Genomic DNA, 22,467 nt, shown 5'->3' on the forward strand with positions numbered 1-22,467 from the left:
TCCTGCAGAACTGTTCTTGAAGAACTCTATTTTGTTTTCCCTCAATGAAATAATGTGAAAAGTAAATTCCACATGCATTAGTTACTTCCCTGGAATGATGGAACAATATTGTTCTTTCAATGCTATCAGTGAAGAAGCTAACACTATTCATTTCCCAACAGAATTCCTTGATTCAATTGAACTTTCTGGATTGCCACCACATAGATTGGAATTGAAGATAGCATCTCCTATCAATTTAATGTGGAACTTGGTCTTTCAAAACTTTACAATGGAACATGAATGATTATGGAAAAATTCCACAAGAATCTCATTGTACCAAGATAAACATTGGTGCAAACATTGGTAAAAAAAATGACATGATTCCAAAAATTGTGCTCAATTTCTCAGAAGGTGAAGTTGTCCCAGACACAGTTTCCAATACAGTCATGCTTTGCTCTTACTATACATAAAGAACAAGAACAAACCATGGAGAATGTGTTGAAACCAGTATGTCAGCATAGTCAGTTGAATGTTGTTTTAAGACAAAGAAAAGAAAGTGAAAACAATAGACTCCTGTTAAAGAATGGAAGATCAGCCACAAATATTGTCACCAAAACATATTGCTGACAGTATCCTTGGTTAAATGAAAAGCATCTATATCTGTCTTGTTTTGCATCTTTTTCTTTAATAAAATTCTATGTTCTTCTTTAATTTTAAACCAAAACAATAGAAATCCATCTATGCTCATTCTTTTCTTTGTTTATGTAAGGAAATATCTCTGACAGAAGGATCCAATGGGACATGGGCTTCTAGTACAAATAGGCAGAAGATCCAGTTTGGCTCCAGGCTAATTTGCCTTGGGTATGAAACCACCTGGATGACCTTGGACTAATCACTCACTCTCAGCTCTAGGAAGAAGCAAGCCAAGGCAAACCACTTCTGAAAATTACCAAGAAAACTAGTTAAGGCAGACACCTGCAGTTAGGAATGATTGACACCTCCCCAAAAAATAGCAAAAACAAAATTATTACATACCCTAACAGGCAGAGATTGAGCATTAATATACAGTATAAATAAGAATGTTGTGCTATGTAGACCAGAGGTGATATTCAGCAGGTTCTGACCAGTTCTGGAGAACTGGTAGCAGAAATTTTGAGTAGTTCTGGAGAACCGGTAGCGGAAATTTTGAGTTGTTCAGAACCAGCAAATACTACCTCTGACTGGCCCCACCCCCATCTATTCTCTGCCTCCCAAGTCCCAGCTGATTGGCTGGGTCTTCTTTTGTTGCCTTGCTCAGGAGAACGGAGCTGGAGAGCAGGTTAGTGGGGTGGGGAGGGAATGGGGATTTTGCAGTAACCTTCCCCCAGGAGAGGGATGGGAATGGAGATTTTACAGTATCTTTCCCCTGCCACGCCTATCAAGCCACATCCATCAAGCCACACCCATAGAACTGGTAGTAAAAATGTTTGAATCCCACCACTGATGTAGACCATAGATACTAATAATAATATTTCTATACTACTAAGACAAGATCCTAGTTATATAAATGAAAGAGCATTTTGTATTTACCAATGGTTTCCAAGAAATTTTAAGAAAGAGGATGTTTGAAGTTTAAAGCATGTTATAAAAATTCTGTGCACTTTCTTAATAGTAGAAAAAGTTTTCTAGGTAAAGTCAATTTTATAAGTCAGGCAGTAATAAATGTTTAAAGTAATAATACTAATCTTGGTTACTCATCAAAGCATACAAAATAAAATAATTAGGAGACTATATTGATTTAGAATATTTGCATTCAATCTCCTGACAGAGAGAATATATTAACCAAAAACAACAACAACAGCAACAAAGCACAATCAGAAATCCTTGCAGTTAATGAACTGCTGGATGCGGGACCAAGAAAAACCCATTATAGTATGAACAGAATAATTACCAAACAAATTGATGAACAAAATAATTTACAGAATTTACACTTCGTTACAGCACATAGATCCCTTCTTCACCAGGATAATAATACTGGACCTATTCAAAAAGTGTAACTTTTGAACTCGATAAAAACTTATGCCTTAATAAAATCTATTATTTTTTATCTGAAATCTAGGTTTCACTTGATATAAGGAATTAAAATATTAGATCTTGCCTAATTTGGGATAAGGAGAGACTTTCTCATATGACATAAAACTCCTACTAATTGTTTATTCTGATTGATTATTCTTACCATACTGTTTGGCTTTTCTAATAATGGAATATTGATTTGATGTTAGTGATAATTTTAAAGTGCTAAGACCAAATTTAAATGTATTACTCATCTAATGTTACTTTAAAAAAATCTCTTATTCCTGCATTTTTTATTCTCTCTCTCTCTCTCTCTCTTTCTCTCTCTCTCTCTCTCTTTCTTCTTCTTCTTCTTCTTCTTCTTCTTCTTCTTCTTCTTCTTCTTCTTCTTCTTCTTCTTCTTCTTCTTCTTCTTCTTCTTCTTCTTCTTCTTCTTCTTCTTCTTCTTCTTCTTCTTCTTCTTCTTCTCTCTCTATGTGTCTCCTTCTCCCTCCCCCCCCCTCCCTTTCCTTGATCAAATAAGTTTCAACAAAACAAAACAAAATAGGAAAGGAAGACCTCTCTGGTAGAACAATGCAATCTTACCTGTGTATAATTCCTTGATTTTAATGGGATTTAGATCAGATGCAAAAACTAAAATCCACTGGGCATCTCCACCCACCCACCCACCCAACGCAATACTATTTCACACATAAAGTGATTACAGGACTGCAGTATAATCTTTTTACTTGTTACAGTTTTTCCATGGCTGGTACATTTGTCTCTTAGATTTTTTAAAAATTAAAATATTGTTTTATTTTATATAAACTGTATAGATTATCAATGAACCATGATATTTGAAAAGATGGTTGTATGAACAAATCAAATGGTTTTAACATTGAAACAAAATGCATTCATTTCATTTTAAAGATAGTTCTTTTTCCACTATCAGTTTTTGGTTCTGGTTTTTTTTTTAATTTGCAAGTGCTTTGAACTCAGAAATGATAATTTTCTTTGTTTTTCTCAGAACATCAATGCTTTGAAATGTTTGGCCAATCATTAATAATATATTTGACAGTCCACTGATTGATAGCCACTTTTCTTTGAATTTTTAATAATTGTTTTACTAAAATAGACATGCTTAAAAAGTGCCTTGATGTAACTGAGTGTACTCTAATGTCACTTTCCCTTTTTACCAGTATTCCATCAGTGTGAATGATTGAGTAAACAAATGGCAATAGACAAATAAATGAAAATAATTTGATCTGTGTAAGAGCCAAAGTTATCATTAATTTACAAATTGTAGTCAGAAATTTATCTACAGAGCTATAGATTGGAAAATTCTCTTCTTCCCATCTCAGTAGAAGTTGCTACAATACATTTTAAGACAAGTTACGTTGAGATTATATTGTATTATTTCAGAGGCAGGCTAATGGCTAAAGGTAACGCTGGGGGAAAGTTACAATAAATATTTTATTTATTTATAGTGCAACTACCAGAAAGGGGCTGCGGAAATCTAAGTGTATAGATTTTGAGTTACTTCCTGTAGTGGAATTGTCTTAATTTTGGCAGCCTGGTCTAGTAAATCTAATTCATAATGATATTTCATACCAGTCTTTTCTTCAAATGGGCATAGCAGTTTATAATTTTTAAACAAATGCTAAACATCCAAAACAGCATTTGTCATTAAGGCCTTTAGTTAAAAAGAATGACATAAAAAGTAGAAGATGTGAGAAAGAAAGAAAAATGAACTGCAGCCGTCAGTTTTTAAAGCTCTTATTTTAGTAGTAGCTCATTAGTAAGTAATAACTGAAGGGTTAGGGTTAGCTGAAGGATCTAAAACTGTTGGTCTTTCAGGGAAAGTCAGAGATATTTTTTTCTGATGCAACCTAATAAAAGATCCCCTTAATCTTTATAAGAAGATTATTTTAAAATATCATATATTAATAGACTACTTTGAAATCCCATATACATTGACAATGGACAACTGAATGTAGAAAGTCTTCTTTCTGGGCAAACATTGTTCCATTAGGAAACAAAAGCTATCTATAAAAGGCACAGTCTCTTATTGCAAAAAAATATATGAGAGTTTGGATAAAATCCAAACGTTGCTGCTTAGTAACCATGTTTCTATTTTCTCCACATATTGTAAAGATGAACCTCATGAAAATGACTGGGCAACTTGGCACATGGAAAGGCACAATATGCTACCATAGTAACAGATTAAGAAAATGAAGAGTTCTTTACATCAGAATTCTGGAAAATTTCAGCAGGATTCTTAATACTTTTGTGAACTCCAAGAGTTCTTAAGCTATGGATTATATACAAGCAACACTGAAGGGCACATTCAAGGATATATTCACCTGAGCATTTGGAGAAGAGAGAAACATTTATTACTATTAATGTTTTTATTTTTTGGAAAAACGTAAGTTCTAAAGTTTAACTGTAACTTTAAAACCCAGTTTTTGATACTAAAAAAATAGATCTTTCCCCTTGTTTCTATAATTATTAAATAGTACACTTTTAAATTTCTCAGGCTTGTCTAAGAGAGAAGGAGAGAAATACTTAATGAGAAATGAAAGAAAAGAAAGAGGAAGAGAGAGATAAGGACAATGACAAGTAGACACATGACAAACTAGGATCCTCTTTTTCTACCCCTTTTAAGTTGTTTTATTGTATTATAGGTTGCAAATAATACATCACAGAATAAACATGAGCTGGTTACAGCAGTATTTGTACAGTAAGTATCAAATGGAATTTGTTGACCCTATAATACAGTAACTTAAACCTTTAATGGTAAGGAGAAAAGTTTCAACCAATGTTAACTATAATTCTGTACAAGTGAATTGTACAACTAAAATTAAGTGTTCAATGGCAACTTGAAAGACTACTGCAAAATGCATTAATCTATTTTGCAATAGAATAAGAATTTCTATTCTTGATTCTTAATACAGACGTCTCCATTGCATTCTTGTTCATCGTGGTTTATGTACATTAAAGTAAGAAAAAAGAAAAACAAAACAGAATTGTTATTTATATTATTTTTTTATTTTATTAAATTTCTATGCCATCCATCACACTATCCAAAGCGATTCCGGGTGGCTTACAATACATTAAAGCACAACTACAGTATAAAAATATTAACAGGAATTAGATAACTTTCTTTGTATGTTCAACCCATGGAACAATGAACTTTGTTGTTTGTTGCAAAGTCGTGTCTGACCTTTCGCAACCCCATGGACAATGTTCTTCCGGGCCTAAGGTCAACTCATAAAACATTCCTATGCCTATTTTAGTAGTTTCCATAAAAAGGTGGGGGGGGGATCTGGAAGAGCAGTGCAGCAGATGAAAGCGAAAGTACATTGCAACTCTTATTTTTAAAAGATTGTAATTAAAATACCAGAGTTTTTGCCCACAAATATATTTAATGGAGAATGTGAATGATGACACCCAGCCTGTGAATGTGCTCAATTGGAGAATCTGGTTTATGAGACACCCAGGGTGGAGGGGGAAACAGGGTCACAGGTGACTGTAAATTACGTATGCCAGAATTGGCTTCATACAGGGCAGTGCCAGTATGTCACCTCTAATGAATCCTTTGGAGATTTTTGAAGTTTGGCTCAAGACTCATGATTTCATTAGAGCAATTTGCTGGAATCCTGACACCTGTCCTTTACCGTTGGTGTGAGTCCATTTAAACTCACACCAACTGCTTCCATGACTCCATCCAGCCACCTCATTCTCTGCTGTTCCCTTCTACTTTTGCCGTCAACCATTCCCAGCATTAGGCTCTTCTCCAGTGAGATCTTCCATCTCATTAGGTGGCCAAAGTATTTGAGTTTCATCTTCAGGATCTGGCCTTCTAAAGAGCAGTCAGGGTTGATCTCCTCAAGGACTGTCCAGTTTGATTGCCTTGTAGTCCAAGGGACTCACAGAAGTCTTCTTCAGCACCATAGTTCAAAGGCCTCCATTCTTTGGCACTCAGCCTTTCTTATGGTCCAACTTTCACAGCCATATATTGCAACTGGAAAAACCGTAGTCTTGAATATACACACTTTTGTTGGCAGGGTGATGTCTCTGCTTTTTAGTATGCTGTCTAGATTTGCCATAGCTTTCCTCCCCAGCAGAAAGCGTCTTTTAATTTCTTGGCTGGAGTCCCCATCTGCAGTGATCTTGGAGCCCAGGAAGATATCTCCATTTCTTCCCCATCTATTTGCCAGGAATTGAGAGGGCTGAATGCCATGATCTTAGTTTTCTTTATGTTGAGTTTCAAGCCAACTTTTGCACTCTCCTTCTTCACCTGCATCAAGAGGGTCTTTAGTTCCTCTTCACTTTCTGCCATTAGAGTGGTGTCATCTGCATAGCTGAGGTTGTTGATATTTCTCCCGGCAATCTTAATTCCAACTTTTGATATATCTAGCCCAGGGATGGGATTCAACCGGTGTTATACTGGTTCGGTGACTATGTTTTGCGCGTGTATGCATGTAAAAAAAAAAGCATCAGCTGCCTGGACAGCTGAAAAGGTGCTCAACATTTGAAAAACCTCTTTTTTCCTACTTTTTCAACCTCAGCTGTGCTGCGCAAAGCAGCTGAGGTTGAAAAAGCAGGAAATAAAGGACAGGTAAGAGCCCAGGCAGCCGGGTGGGCCAAACAGCAGCAATCACAGAACCAATTCAATGTCTGCTGCTCTTCTAGCCCTGCCTTTCTCATGATTTACTCTGCATATAAGCTAAATAGGCAGAGTAGCAGTATACAGCCTTGCTGGACTCCTTTCCCAATTTTGAACCAATCAGTGGTTCTGTGTCCAGTTCTCACTGTTGCTTCTTGACTGTTGCATATAGGTTTCTCAAGAGACAAATAAGATGGTCTGGTACTCCCATCTCTTTAAGAACTTGCCACAATTTGTTGTAATCCACACAATCAAAGGCTTTAGCTTTTCTTTAACAATGAACTAGGTTAGATGAACTCCAGTTCTTGAGGAGCTCTCCACAACATGCTTCTATATCCATATCAGAGCAACTTTAAATGATTGCAAGTTGTTTTTTTAAATAAAAGTCAGTAGGAAAATCTAAGAGGAGCAGAACTTATCATCCTGACACCAACTTCCTGATTTGAGTGCCCTTCATACACTGAACTGCACCTCCTCATGAGAAACAGACCCATTGGTGATATGTTATGGGGTTGAAGAAATTACAGTCCAGAAAATCTGGAAGATACTAGAACGAATAAAAATAAACAGAGTTACATTACATTCTACAAAGACAAGGTAGTGCACTCCTTTCACAACAGTTTCTTGTTTTTGCTATGAAGAAGTAGATTTTACTGGAGCTGCACAAAACTAAGTGAAATAATGATGGAAAATGATATTATCACTATAATGAGCAAAACAAAAGTTTGTATTAAAAATGACTGAAGAAGATGGTTTGTGTAAGACAGCTTGATAGAAACATTTTTTTTTCATTTTGTCCCAGACATCTATGATGATCAAAATCATTTTGATTAAATTAAACTCATAAAAATTTTCAGCATAATGTTGAGAGTAAACCAAAGTAGATTATAATTATTTTGAGAGCAGAGGTGTATAGAGTGAATAGGGAGATAACCAATTTAATTCACATTTTCTGGTTTATTAAATAAAGCAAGGCACAATTATCATTTGGCTTCTACACTTTGCCAAAACTCTTTGAAGCAGTTTTCCAATGGGGAAAAATGCATTTTTAGAAAATCATGTATAAAGTGAAAAATATTTGCCAAAAAGGGGGGGAAGATGCTTTAAAAAATAAAATATGAATTCACTGAATATAGTGGAGATTTATCTGAATTGAGAAAGTAAGCTTTTTACTGATGAAATCAATTTTCCTACCTCATGTTTAATATATTCTCAAATATAGGATTTTTATACAAAATTACTATATTCAGATTCCAAGAAGGCCTTGTATCAGAGGTGACATTCAGCAGGTTCTGATCAGTTCTGGAGAACTGGTAGCAGAACTTTTGAGTAGTTCAGAGAACCAGCAAATACCATCTCTGGCTGGAGATTTTACAGTATCCTTCCTCTGCCACGCCCATGGAACCGGTAGTAAAAAAAAAATTGAATCCCACCACTGCCCTGTATGGGTGTATTTCCCACTTCTTTTTGTAATATCTGTCTACCTCGTATATCTTTTAAGGGTTCTTACAACAATAATGAAACATTATTATAGATTAAGATTCCTAGAAAGAAAAAGTTCACTATAAATACATTTCAAGAACAAATCTGCTCCATCTCAAGCAGTAACATATGGGATTTGGCACAAAAGCAACAAGCATCTCTCCTCTTCTTTTTTGTTAGTTAAATAAAGGTTTTCTCATATTAAAATTAAATATTGCTGGATGAGGCATTGTAAACAAGTGAAATATACAATTTTCCTTAGTCATATGCCTCAGAGCTACAGGGCCAGGTGGTAGAACTTTATAATCTATTTCATTTATAATCTTTTTCTTTTTGTCAGAACACATAGAGTCTATAGGGCAGGGATATCAAACTTGATTTCATTGAGGGCCCCATTAGGGTTGTATTTGATCTCAGAGCACCAGTGTGGGCATGGCCAGAATGATGTCACTCATGTTGGGGGCTCCCAACCCCCATTTTCCACTGCAATGGCCTCCTGCATCCCTCTGCCAGCAAAAACAGAGCTCGGGGGAGCATATACAACCCTCACGAGCTTTGTCTTCAACTGGGATGGCATCCTGCAACTCTCTGACAGCAAACACGGACATTGCGAGGGACACACGTGGCCCTCCCAAGCTCTATTTTCGCTGTCAGAGGCACCATGTGTCGGTCCTTTACTGTTTCCAGTGTGGCCCTGCAGGCCAGATCCAAACACCCTCTGGATGGATCTGGCCCCTAGGCCTTGAGTTTGACATTCCTGCTATAAGGGATTCACTAACTATGACGGTCAGGGAAAGGGAAACTAGATACAAGAAAACTAGTTTGGTATAGTAGATAAACTGCTGGACTGCACTAGGAGCAGTGGTGCAATTCATTTTTTTTTTTAACTACAGGTTCTGTGGGTGTGGCTTGGTGGGCATGGCAGGGGAAGGATACTTTAAAGTCTCCAGTCAGAACTGGTATTTGTTGATTCTCCAAACCATTCAAAATTACCGCTACCAGTTCTCCAGAACTGGTCGGAACCTGCTGAATACCACCTCTGACCAGGAGACCTTGAGTTTGAATCCTCCCTCAAGCATGAAAAGTGGCTGGTTGGCTTTGGGCCGGTTACTGTCTCTCAGCACATGCCACTTCATTGGATCATTGTTGTGGGGAAAACAGTGGCCTGAGCATTACATACAAATTGTGAGTTGTATAAAACTTAAGTGATATAAAATAAAGACAGGGAGAGAAGGAGAAAGAAAAACTGATGTTGATCTTTTTCTAAATTATTAGTTTATCACTATTTGCACTGACAGGGCATCAAATAATCTTCCAAAAACAATACTTTTCATTATGTAATAGCATTATTTTGGAGATAATTCAGAGGTGATATTCAGCAGGTTCTGACCAGTTCTGGAGAACCAGTAGCGGAAATATTGAGTAGTTCGGAGAACTGGCAAATACGACCTCTGACTGGAGATTTTACAGTATCCTTCTCCTGCCACGTCCACCAAGCCACTCCCACAGAACCGGTAGTAAAAATAATTGAATCCCACCACTGAGATAATTGTATCTCTCTTTTGTATCTCTCTCTATCTCTCTTTTTGTATATAATTTACATGTTTGCTTTAATTTGGCTTGTTGATGCTGTTCCTTATGCAGTATGCTATGTGTGTTTATATGCACAGATGCAATATATCCATCAATAAAGACGACCTCTGCTCATCATTTTTTAATGCAGCTCCAGTGTCTCTGAAAGGAAAAAAACATCCCAATGCAGTTTGTTTTTCAAACACAATACCCAACTTTATGTTTGGAATTCTAATCATGGTGTTCTAGAGTTATACTATATACTTATCAGTTTATTTATTTTTTTCTTAAAAGCTACAACTTTAAGCGAGGATTGATAGTTATTGCTTTCCTTTCCTCCAACTCCATGAAAGCTTTCTCTGATCATTTTTATACTGTATTCTTCACAGTATAGGTAATGGTTATTTATATTTTATAATTTTAAACTACTAAAATATTAACAATATTAATATTAATCTGTATATTTCATTTTTTACTTTGTTGTATGCATGCCACCCAAAGCTACTTGATTGTGAGATAGGCAGCTGTATGATGAAATCAATCAACCAATAATTAAATAGGTTCACAAATTCTCTTTTGGTCTAGATATTTCTCACTTGTTCATTAACTTTTGTGATAGTATGATTCTGTTAATTGCTGTTCGGATATTCATTTCATTCCATTGCAAACCATTTTTCATTATTTTTAATCTATTGATAATGCACTTGTTCAAAACAACACATTTTCTGCAGTGATGGAATTCAAATTTTTTACTATTGGTTCTGTGGGCGTGGCTTATTTGGTGGGTGTGGCTTGGTGGTCATATGACTGTGGGCATGGCTTGGTGGTCATGTGATTGGGTGGATGTGGCTTGGTGGTCATGTGACAGGGTGGGCGTGGCTTGGTGGTAATGTGAATGAGTGGGTGTGGCCAACTTAATGTCACTCATGTCAAGGGCTGCCTTACCTGGCCCCTCCCTTCCCAGTCATTCCTTGTCCCACCCAGCCTCAACTTATCTATAGTTCTGTAAAAATGTTGTTCACCTTTTTTTGACTTTATTATCTACATACTATAGATGTATTTCCATGGACCACTGAAAGGAGGAAATGGCTCACATGCTTTGCACAAGAGTGTGATAGGCAACAGGCTTTTAAGGGGCTGCCAGAAAGAAAGGGGGACAATGTATTTTACAAAGAAGCAGAATGCAAACAAGAAACAATGGATGGAAACTGAACAGAGAGAAGCAACCTAAAACTAAGGAGAAACTTCCTGACAGTGAGAACAATTAACTAGTGGAACTGCCTGCCTCCAGAAGTTCTGGATGCTCAATCACTGGAAGTTTTCAAGAAAAGACTGGACAGCCATTTCTCTGAAACGGCATAGGGTTCCCCTAAAGTCCCTTCTAAGTGTTATTCTGTTATTCTGACCCCTTTCCCAGGACCTCTACTCAGAGTTTGGCATCCTCAGTTTTCCAGCCTGAGCAGGGGCTTGGACTAGAAGATCTCCAAGTCCCTTTAAATACACATGTATTTAGGCTCTGGAGTATAGACATTGAATGCATGTAAACCCTGAAAAATATGTGATAGTCCTGGGCAAAAGAAAGGCAGTAGAATCACTCTAGGTGCAGGGACAGTGTAAAATATTAACACATGATAAATAATGGAACAATTAAAAATAATAGCACTCTGTCTATTTCTCTCCCTTCCTTCCTATTTCTTTTTCTTTCTTTCTCATTCTTTGTCTCTTTCTGTCTTTCTCTCCTTTCTTTCTTTCCTTTCTCTCTCTCTCTCTCTCTCTCTCTCTCTCTCTCTCACACACACACACACACACACACACACACACACACACACACACACACACCACACACCACACTTCTTTCTCTCTTTCTTTCTTCTTTCTTTCTTTCTTTCTTTCTTTCTTTCTTCTCTCTCTCTCACACACACCCCCTTGTCAGCCTTCATTCCCTCTCACTCCAGCCACTTTACTCACAAGGGGAAACGAATCCAACATTGGGGAAGTTTTGCAAGTTAACGAACACGCATTTGCACAGCTCATTCAAATTTCTGTGTGGCTGGATTTCCTCCCCCGCACCCTCCATTCCCTCTCACTCCAGCCATCTATACATACATATAAATACAGCTCATCAGTCTGGAACCCATATCATGTATCTGATATTAACACAATTGAAAAAGTTCAGAAATATTTCACAAGAAGTATTCTCCGCTCCTCTACTCATTGCAGAATACCTTATGCCACCAGACTTGGAACTCTAGACCTAGAAAACCTAGAACTACGCCGCCTCTGGTCTGATCTAAATATAGTATATAAAATCATACATTGTAATGTCCTACCTGCAAATGAATACTTCAGCTTCAACCATAACGACACAAGAGCACACACTAGATACAAACTCAAGGTTAACCGCACCAAACTTGATTGCAGGAAATACGACTTCAGCAACAGAGTGGTCAATGTCTGGAATACTCTACCTGACTCTGTGGTTTCTTCCCCAAACCCCAAAAACTTTAACCTTAGACTGCCTGCTATTGACCTCACCTCCTTCCTAAGAGGCCTGTAGGGGGTGTGCATAAGTGCACCAATCGTGCCTACCGTCCCTATCCTATTGTTTTTTTTATTTTTCTTATAAGTATCTATCTTATGTATTCAAAACTATATTTATTCTTATACCTGTATCTTGTAAGCAATTGACAAATCATATAAATACTAAGTACTAAACACTTTACTCACAAGGGGAAATGAATCCAGCATTGGGAAAGTTTTGCAAGTTAATGAACACACATTTGCACAGCTCATTCAAGCTTCTCTGTGGCTGGATTTCCTCCCACCCCCCTCCAGCCTTCATTCCCATTCACTCCAGACACTTTACTCACAAAGGGAAGCGATACTTCTAGTGTCCATGAAGAATCCAGTCTTGGAGCAGTTTTGCAGGTTAACAGACCACTGTTCCACCCACAGTCATGTGTTTTCAAGTGGCTGCTTGAAAATGCATGGCTAGGGTGGAGGAGCAGTCCTCCTTTAAACTGGGGCAGCGAGCATCGGGCAGGCGCGGCAAGCAAGTTAGCGGAAACCAGGCAACAGGGTTGGGGGCGTGGCCAGCCAGATGCTACCGGTTCAGCAACCCACGCCAAATTCTTGCTACCGATTCATCCGAATAGGTGCAAACCTACTGAATACCACCTTTGATTTTGTGGTTTGTTTTTCAAGGAAATGTTTTTTTGTTCTCCACAGTCTGGGGTATTTTAATCAGAAGTTAGTCTGAAAAACAAAGAAACAAAATATTGTTGCTTGTTTATTTAGAAGTAAACCACACTGGCTTTAATCAGACTTATTTTTAAACACATATAGGATATTGATTGTGCCCTTAATAAAAGTAACTCTATCATTAAAATAAAACACATTATATAGAGTAATATGCAACAAATAAAACTTAATGGTTTCTATTGATTAAATGTAAAAGGCATTCATAAATTTCTATTCAGCAATTTTGACTCTGCTATAAGAGTCTGTGCAAAAATTGATCATGTGACAATGAGATAAACAAGACATGATTTCATCAAAATTACTACACAAGTGTTATGACATCATAAGGCAAGCTCTGCACCTAATATATTTGTCTACAAAAATGCAACATTCCATCATTCCAACTAAGATAATGAAATGTTCCAACTTGGATGATTAAAGGCTGGGAGATTAAAACATATGAAGAACTGTTGCAGGATTTGGGTTTGCGTAGTCTAGAGAAAAGAAGGACTTGGGGGGTTGAGGGGCTGCCACAAAGAGAAAGGGGTCAATTTATACTCCAAAGCACCAGAGAGCAGGACAAGAAACAATGGCTGGAAACTAATCAAGGAGAGAACCAACCTGAAATTAAGGAGAAACTTCCTAACAGTGAGGATAATTGACCAGTAGAATAGCTTGTCTTCAAAAGTTGTGGGTGCTTCACCACGGGAGGATTTTAAGAAGAGACTGGACAGTCCCTTGTCTGAAATGGTATGGTCTCCTGCTTGAGCAGGGGGCTAGACTAGAACACCTCAAAGGTTCCTTTCAGCTATATTCTGATTGTGATTTGCTCCCCTCTGTGGATACCTGTGTCACACTGAGATCAGGATTTGGCTGTTGATCAAAAGCTTGATCTACAGAACAAATCAAATTGGAGCAGCTTCATGTAATTAAGCAACTAAGCATCAAGGAAATCATAATAATTTTTAAAAGAGATTAAAAGGAATAGCAATGTGGTCTGGCATTCTGGGAAAGAAAATAATAGAAGAATTTGTTCCATTAATCTTATTACTAAAATGCATGAAACATCTCTATCTTGATTAAAAAAAAATACTGGTAATAGACAAAATAGTAGATGACCAGATACTATTGTTCGTTAAATTTACAAGTCTGTGTGTGCTTTTATGTATGTATATACACCTGTATTTCTCTGACAAAATAGAAGGAAAATAATAGCTGTTAGTATACTGCCAGCTTAACTACCCAATTTTTTATAGAACTCATCGTTTTTCTACTTAAATATGAAATGTGGAAGGAGGGGCATGCCAGCCTCCAGACTATGTATTCGGTTACAGCCCTGTAGAGAAAGTAACAGCAATCATACCAGGATTCCAAACTAGCAAAGCATTTTTGACAGCAAATTCTGTCAGGTCTCAGTGTCACTTTGATATATACATCAGAACACAGCCTGAAGGCTTTACTTCTCCCTCCTTTGTGCTAAGCTCAAAGGGTTACCTTGGTATTATCTCCATCCATTTAGAAGTTTTATATCATTCAAAACTGCCAACATAAAGGAACAAGGGCAAATGGTATCATGAATCACAGGGTGAGAGAATTCCTGCAGCCCAAGAATAAATATATACATGAGGTCTCAAATTTCCCTTATTTAGATTCCTAGTAACACCAGGTTGTCTTTAGCTGTCTTCTCAGAAACAAGTAAACCCTGTTTCAATAAGGTTTGTAAGCATTTTGTGGTGTATGTGTGAGAAAGGGAGGGAGGGAAAGAGAGGAAAGAGAGGGGGGACAGTCTAATATTGTGATTAGTTTTAACATAAATCTGAAGTATTTCCCCTTAATATGATAATAACCCTGCATAGATAGATAGATAGATAGATAGATAGATAGATAGATAGATAGATAGATAGTGAAAATATATATGTGTGTCTATATATAGACACACACACACACATACACACACACGTGTGTGTGTATGTATGTGTGTGTATGAATGAATGAAAATGTAGTAAAGTGTTAAAAAGTAATAGACATCTTCATGAAGGTGTATAAAAGAAAAACTGAAGTGAAATGAAGGTGTTATGCCAGAAATAAGTGCATTTGGGGCACCTTTGGAATGATGAGACAATATTGTGAATGGTCTCCTCAGGTTGCATTAACAGAGGGGTACAATCGAGATCAAGTGAGGTACTAATACCATTCTATAAAGCTTTAGTAAGACCACACCTAGAGTGCTGCATCCGGTTTTGGTCACTATATTATAAAAAAGATGTTGAGACTCTAGAAAAAGTACAGAGAAGAGCAACCAGGATGATTAGGGGACTAAAACATATGAAGAACAGTTACAGGAATTGGGCATGGCTAGTATGGTAAAGAGAAGGACCAGGGGAGACATGAGAGCAGTCTTCCAATATTTGAGGGGCTGTCACAGAGAGCAAGGGGTCAAGCTATTTTTTAAAGCACCTGTAGGCCAGACAAGGAATAATGGACGGAAACTGAACAAGGAGAGATTTAACCTGGAAATAAGGAGAAACTTTCTGACAGTGAGAACAATCAACCAATGGAACAGCTTGCCCTTGGAATTTATGGGAGTGCCATCACTTGAGACTTTCAAGAAGAGACTGGACTGCCCTTTGTCAGAAATGGTGTAGGGTCTTCCGCTTAGGCGGGGTTAGGCTAGATGACCTATAAGGTCCCTTCCAACTCTGATTATCTGTTAGATCTGTTAGATCTGTTAGGTGACTAATAGAAGCATTTTTCTGTTCACACAATGTCTGACATCCAAACTTGACCACATACAATATGGCTTCATGTTTTGTTTCCTGAGCATGCTCATATTTTATTTTCTGAGCATGCCTCCAGAATTACTGTCTTAAACAGAGCTACCACATCTACTGAATAACTGAATAGCAACTAGATGATATGAAAGACTTTTCTCTATTTCTTTGCTGGCATCAATTATCATCCAGATTTTTGCACCCTGGATCTGAAACTTGTAGTTATAAATTAAGAATAGACAATTTGAATATCTCAGGCTACGTGTAGACTAGAAACTTTGTAGAAATCATACCAATTTTGCTCTCTCCACATATCAAAATGAGAGCCAATTTCCTCCCAACATTTTGGGGAGCCAAAAGGGATAATGATTTTGTGGGAAAACATCCTTCCTCTAAATTTTTAAGCCTTAATTAATCTCATTTCTCTAATGGGAATACCTAATGGGATACCTAATGGGTTGGCACAATTTTGCTTTTCTTTGTTTTTTATTATATTTGATGCAAAGGAGGGATCTAGCGCTTACACTGTGGGCTATTTTGTTGGGATCTGATCCACTAAGGAAATGCTATCAAGCAGAAGTGCATAAACTACCTATAATTTTCAATATTAAAGACTCATATGGAGTGTAAAGATATTTTAACCTGCAACTTTATGTACACCAACTAAAACTATTTAAGTACCAGTAGGACTTGGTTCTGAGCACATGTGCTTCCACAAGAAGTATTTGTACTTCTTCCTTTCTCTTTCTAACATCTTATGAACACTGTTGGTAATGAATATCAAAATGCTTTTGCATTTTCTTGTTGGTGTTCCTTTATCAGTATATACAGAATATCAGAACAGAAAAAAAATCCAAATACTGTTCTTTAAGTCCCACCCTTGTCTATTACAGGAAATAAAGAAGATCAGGTTGAGAAAAATATGCAGAATCTGTTGCCTAGGAAAAGGGGGCTGAAACATCTTTGAAAACTAGAATGAGATAACATTGGTAAGCAGATCTCTAATTCATGAACTATATAAAAAAAAGAAACAGATACAACACAATCAGTCTTAAAAGATTCTCTTATTATAGGCAATCTCAATAAATGTAATTTCTGTCTTTATGGGAGTTGATTTCCTGATTTGGTCTACCTTGTTGATCTGACATCAATGGACATAAAAGGACAGAAGATTTATTAACTGATCCTGAACTAACAGATATAGTGTGGGAAGATTATCAGATATTCCTTTTTGTTCTATCAAATGATTAATGCTAAACTCATCTCACAATTTTGCTGCAGGTATAATTGCGAAGTCCTGCAGAGTTCATAAGCTTTTAAGAATTGCTGCAAATGATTCCACAAATTGAGAATGGATTCCAAAAATGTAAAAAGCTACTGGCAAAGATGACTAAATCAGACAATATTGCCATTTTTTTCCTGCTTAACAGGGCAAATTACTGATTAAACCCTTAAGATCAATTATATATAATTAATATATATTATATTTGCAAAATACAATAGATTTTCAAGTAAGTATTCTATTTTGCCAAAGAAAAATTAACCTGCTTGGTGAGAAACAAGGCTGAAATGAAACAGTAGATGAGGTCACCTTGGGAACAGAAAGCAAAAAGCTATAAATTATGGAGAACTGGGAATTAATCATAACAAAATTAGAAACACGGGTTAGAGCAACTTGCAAACTGAAATGAAAAGTCCCTGAGAAAAAAGAATAAATTGAGCCATTAGTAAGTTATGGAAGCACAGCTTTTATTTAAACTTCCCTGATCCTGTATCAGCAAAGAAGATACATCTCCTTTAATGTTCAACTTTGCATTCCTCTTGTACTTGCACTTATCCTAGAGAAATAAATAGAAGATATTTTCACTTGATTAGAGACTTTGAAATTAAGACTATAAGATTTGCCAAACAAGTAAACATCATATAGAAAGGAGTGGGGACTGCTATAAATTTATTGAAAGGTGAAAACATAATATGAATTGCCCTGAGAAGAAAGAAACATTAGGTAACACACACATCCATATGCATAGGCTGCAACAATTCACTTTATTGAAGAGGTCCAATGATACATAATCCTTCCCTAAAAAGTGGCTTATTAATGAATAAAGCATGATCCTTTTTTACTAACATAAAAAACTAGCTAATGTCCATCCTCTCTCAAATCTGAAAAACCAAGGAAGGCATACATTATACTTATTTTTTTTGTTTCAATTGATTGAATTGAAACAAAAAAGGTGTTAAAAAGGTCCACTTTTTGACAGTATCCACTACCTTCTTGGAAGGAATTTTTCACCTTCTTCCCAGAGCTTTCTGGGATGACAAAGTATCACAAAATATTGCATGTCACATAGTCAATCTAGGAAGTGCTGGAACAAACAACATTATTGTTTTTTATATTTGTACTATTGCTATTATGTTATTTACTTTTTAAAAATGTTAAGTCCCAATTTATTTTTAAAAAAATATTAATTCCATATCCATAGTGAAAGTAGTTTCTATTTAATTCAATCAAATTTATTTATATTCCATCTTTTTTGTTTTTTGTTTTATAAACAACTCAAGGCAGAAAACACATCCCATTTTCTTTCTTACTTACTCCCATTTTCCCCATAACAACCACCATGTCAGAGGTGTCACCTGAGAGAGAATACCTGGCCCACAGTTGCCCAGATGGCTTTTATAGCTAAGGGGAAACCTCTTGGTTTCTACCCTGGTGCCTTAACCACTGGCTCTGAATTATTGCTAAGTAGATAGTACTGCTAAGGTATGACATTTTTAGGTTGGAATGGGCAATATTTGGGGGCCAGGAACCTATTTAGAATATTTAGAGAATGCATTCACAAACTGGCTGCAATGGGAAATTTGCCTATTAAGGAACAAAATGGCTGCCACAATAGACCTGGGTGCTTCCAGAAACACCCATTTAGGTAAATGTATACTTCATATGGACTTTTTTTTTTCTGTCCAGGAGAGATAGTTGTAGATCCTAAGACCTCACTCTGAATAAATATGCTTTGCAGAATGCCAGTTCCTTTCTCTTGTCTATCAATCTTTGTAATTTAAATATCCTTCTTAAAAAGAGATTAGAGAGACTCATAAGCATCACATTGCCTATCATCGCTATAAAAGGGCAGATTAATACAGACAGAAGGAAATTATATTGATGAGAATATCACTTCAAGCCCAGCCTGGAACTCTCTTCTCCTAATTTATTTGTTGATATTAGTTGCCCTATCCTGAACTTCTTGTTCTCCACCTTCCATTAATGTTTTATTGTAATTCATATTCAGGAAATCATGTTCCCTTCCCCCTTGCAGCAGATACAAAAATCAAAATCCTTTCTAGCATAAACCTGATTTCCTGAAATTCAAATACTGTATAAGAGACCCAGCTGTCTCAAGAAGCTTTTTTGGATAAGTTTTGACCTTCAGTAAATGCCTCCCAAATGAGTTAGGAGTAGCATCTGTAATTAGAAAATTCCTTAACTGTCCTCATGGAGAGTATTCAAATTAATCTCCCTGTATATTAAATGAGATCCAAAGTCATCCTGTCTTTAAATGTTTCATTTCAGCTTGCTTTTTCAGGAAAGCAACATTGCTTGCTTGTGTTCTTTTAATAGTTTAGTTCCAAGGAAGGAGTGAAAAATGGAGAGAGAATATACTTCGTTATTTGAGTATAGCAATTATAGTTACTATGGAATGAGAAAAACAGAGCAATTTCCACTGAAAAGAATAAACTAAAAGTGAATCAGCCAGAAATCACATATAGTATTTTAAAGAGAAGAGCTGTAACGAATCATTTTGAAATGTCTATAACTATGCTATACTACACACTGTAACATGATTAAAATTAGTTTGTGAAGATCAAAATACAATGTATTTTGCATCTTTCTCTAATCCTTCTGAATTACATATGAACATTATAAAAAAGTAAGGGGAAATGTATTCTGTCACATTCAAAAACATTATAGTATGTCATTTTCTCTTACCAAGTGTTGACATGTTGGTTTCAAAAAAACCCATAATTTAATACATTGCATTGGGCACTATTATACATCCTGCAGGCTTTTGTCCATTTTATTATGAGAATGAGAATGAATGAGAAGCAAAAAGTTAAATAAGCAGTAAAAACAGTTGCTTATAGTATGGGTGCTTGGAGGATTACATTTGTTATAATTTCCAGAGAGAAGGCTTTCCAAAGAGAGAAATGAGTTCTAAATTCTACATTTCTATATGCTGGTAGACCTTAATTAATGACTTCCCTATTTAGCAACCCCATTCAAAGTTATGATGGGTCTGAAAAAATAACTTTATGACCAGTTTTCACTCTTACAACATGATTTTGATACTGTCTCTGAAGAAATAAATGTTTTCAGGTATTCTTGGGATAGGTTGTTGTATTTCAGTTGCTGCCATTTTATCACCTTCACAAAGTCCTTATCATGATTTCTATTGCTCCAATCTTCAGTGATAGAACTGAAATAAAAAGTTAAAAGCAGCAAGCATTAAATCACCAAATGTGAAGTGTCCATTCTTTCTTGATAGAAATCTAAGAACTCAAGTGGGATTTGTTTCTACGGCAAATATATATGGGTTGCTTATCACAAGAAATATGTCATTTTATGATTTGGACATATCTTTTTTAAATTGGCCCTATAAGGGATGCAAAATACTTTAGGCTCCTGGAAGTTGTTGAATTATGCCAATATTAAAGCCAATATGTAGAATTAAATGTAATATTGACAACAGATTATATCTGTGCAGCATTGGGCTAACAAAAAATACTGTTAGGAATATTTAAGATAAACTTTGAAGCAAGGATATAATATAGGTAAAACCCAAATATTTTAAAAATTCAAATAGCTATACTGAATGAAATTACAGAGAGGAAAATAAGGCAAAAGCAAAATTATTTTAATAATAATATTGTCAGGCATGAAAGACCATGTCCAGAGGTGAAGGTCTAATTAAATTGATTTATTGCTAAACAGCCTAAGCACTGGAACCTTCTCAAGTTTTCACCCACTTGGAGTTAGATAAGATTCCATAGAATTCAAAGGGGATTGGACATAATTCTCTTCTAGCTATGCAGAGATTCTAGGATGACCCCTTTTAACTCTGCCTCCAGTTCTGCATTCCTTCTTCTACAAATATTTAATGAATAAAATATTGCTATTGCAATTTAATATTGTCAATTTTCATAGTTCTACAGAAAGGCTGTGTTGATGCCTCATTAGGTTTTTAAGAAAATGAGCAATCAGAGAAAATGTTGCAGTCATCAACCACAAAATAGCCTTCTATAAGGGGAAAATTTCTGAACAAAGAATTGGGCTGCAATAGTTAATAAAACTTTGAGAGAAATGCAAGGCACAAAAACTTTTTGAAAATAAAGTATGCTTGAGAATAGTTTAGGTTGCTATCAAAAATTAAAATAATAAAGTAAAATATAGAATGAAATAAAATAATATTGAGGATGGTTATAAGATGCTTGAAATTTATAGAAATTCACATTAAAGGGAGGAGGCATTTGAAGGAGAAGTAATATAAACTCATACTTTTACCAAGATATCTTCTAAATCTTTTTTTCTTCTTTAACATATCTGCTGTAATTATAACTTCTCTTATAATCATAAAGGAGCTTTCCATGCATATTCACTTAAATGCAGGGAGAACTTGTCATAATCAAATAGTAGAGTGAGAAGTTATCTATAAACATATGCAGAAAGAAGCCACTTGAGGTTTTTCCTTATTTAGCACCATGAAGCTGAGAATTCAATAGATTCATTCATTCCTTTATACCCTACTGAAATCTGACAGTTCTCAAGTGACTTACCAAGTCCACAGTAGAACAAAAGTTAAAACATCCACAGCACAATATGATTAAAATGAATACTGCCAATCATCAATCCCCAATGAAGGTCAATAACAACACACACACACACACACACACACACTAGAACAAGAACTCATAAAGGGAAAGATGGCTCAGTCCTTAGCTTAAGAGATGCTCTCTGGAATGACTCCATCATCAGCATATTTCTGAAATCCACTAAGTATAAAACTAGTCAGATTTCTGTGAAGAGGCTGTTCAGGAATATCAAGACCACTACAAGAAAATAACCCTTTCTAATCTATTCCTATCTCACACAAGTGTTGGATGACAATCAGTGGCTGCCTAAATAATCAGTGCATATTTCTCAAACTTGGCTGGTTCCCCTGTCCTCTCATGAGGAGAATTCTTGGAGTTGAAATTTACATATCTTAAAGTTGCCAAGTTTGAGAAACATCAGGCCAATTGTAGTTTGGAGCCAGGGTAGTAGTTCAAGCCATATAGGGCCTTACAGGTCAACATCAGCCTTAAACTATTCCCAGAAACCGACTGTCAAACAATGCTGGGCATATACAATCAATATCAATCAAGCATTGTTGGAAACTAAAAAGTTCACAGTCTGCTGAATTCTGAGCCATCTTCACTTTTGGGGCAAGTTTTAAGGATACCTCTATATAAAATGAATTGTAGCAGTCCAACTGTGTGGGAATGATGGCATGAGTTACTGTAGCTACATTCTCTTGCACCAAGTAGGGTCACAATTGGAACATCAGCCATGGTGAGTAAAGCTCCCTCTAGCTTTGACCTCCAATGCTGGAGCTTTGTGAAAAAAAAGACCCACAAACAATAACAATTGAAGCAGATAGTTGCAGGCTAGAAGGAGTTAAGGCTGCT

General features: G+C 36.2%; 1 long non-coding RNA gene across 4 annotated transcripts in view; it reads left to right on the plus strand.

Moving 5' to 3' along the window:
- The window catches only part of LOC148125158 (uncharacterized), a 184,591-nt gene that overhangs the window by 65,834 nt on the left and 96,290 nt on the right, over nucleotides 1-22,467 (plus strand). For 3 of the 4 annotated variants that reach the window (XR_015744504.1, XR_015744502.1, XR_015744503.1), the window contains one exon: nucleotides 16,638-16,733. The exons of the other annotated variant lie outside the window; for it this stretch is intronic. This is a non-coding gene — a long non-coding RNA (uncharacterized LOC148125158). The remainder of the gene's footprint in view (nucleotides 1-16,637; nucleotides 16,734-22,467) is intronic. 4 annotated transcript variants of the gene reach the window in all.

The sequence above is a fragment of the Pseudonaja textilis genome, chromosome 8 (genome assembly GCF_049901715.1).
Source record: "Pseudonaja textilis isolate UNSWEBS1 chromosome 8, rPseTex1.2, whole genome shotgun sequence".
NCBI lineage: Eukaryota > Metazoa > Chordata > Lepidosauria > Squamata > Elapidae > Pseudonaja > Pseudonaja textilis.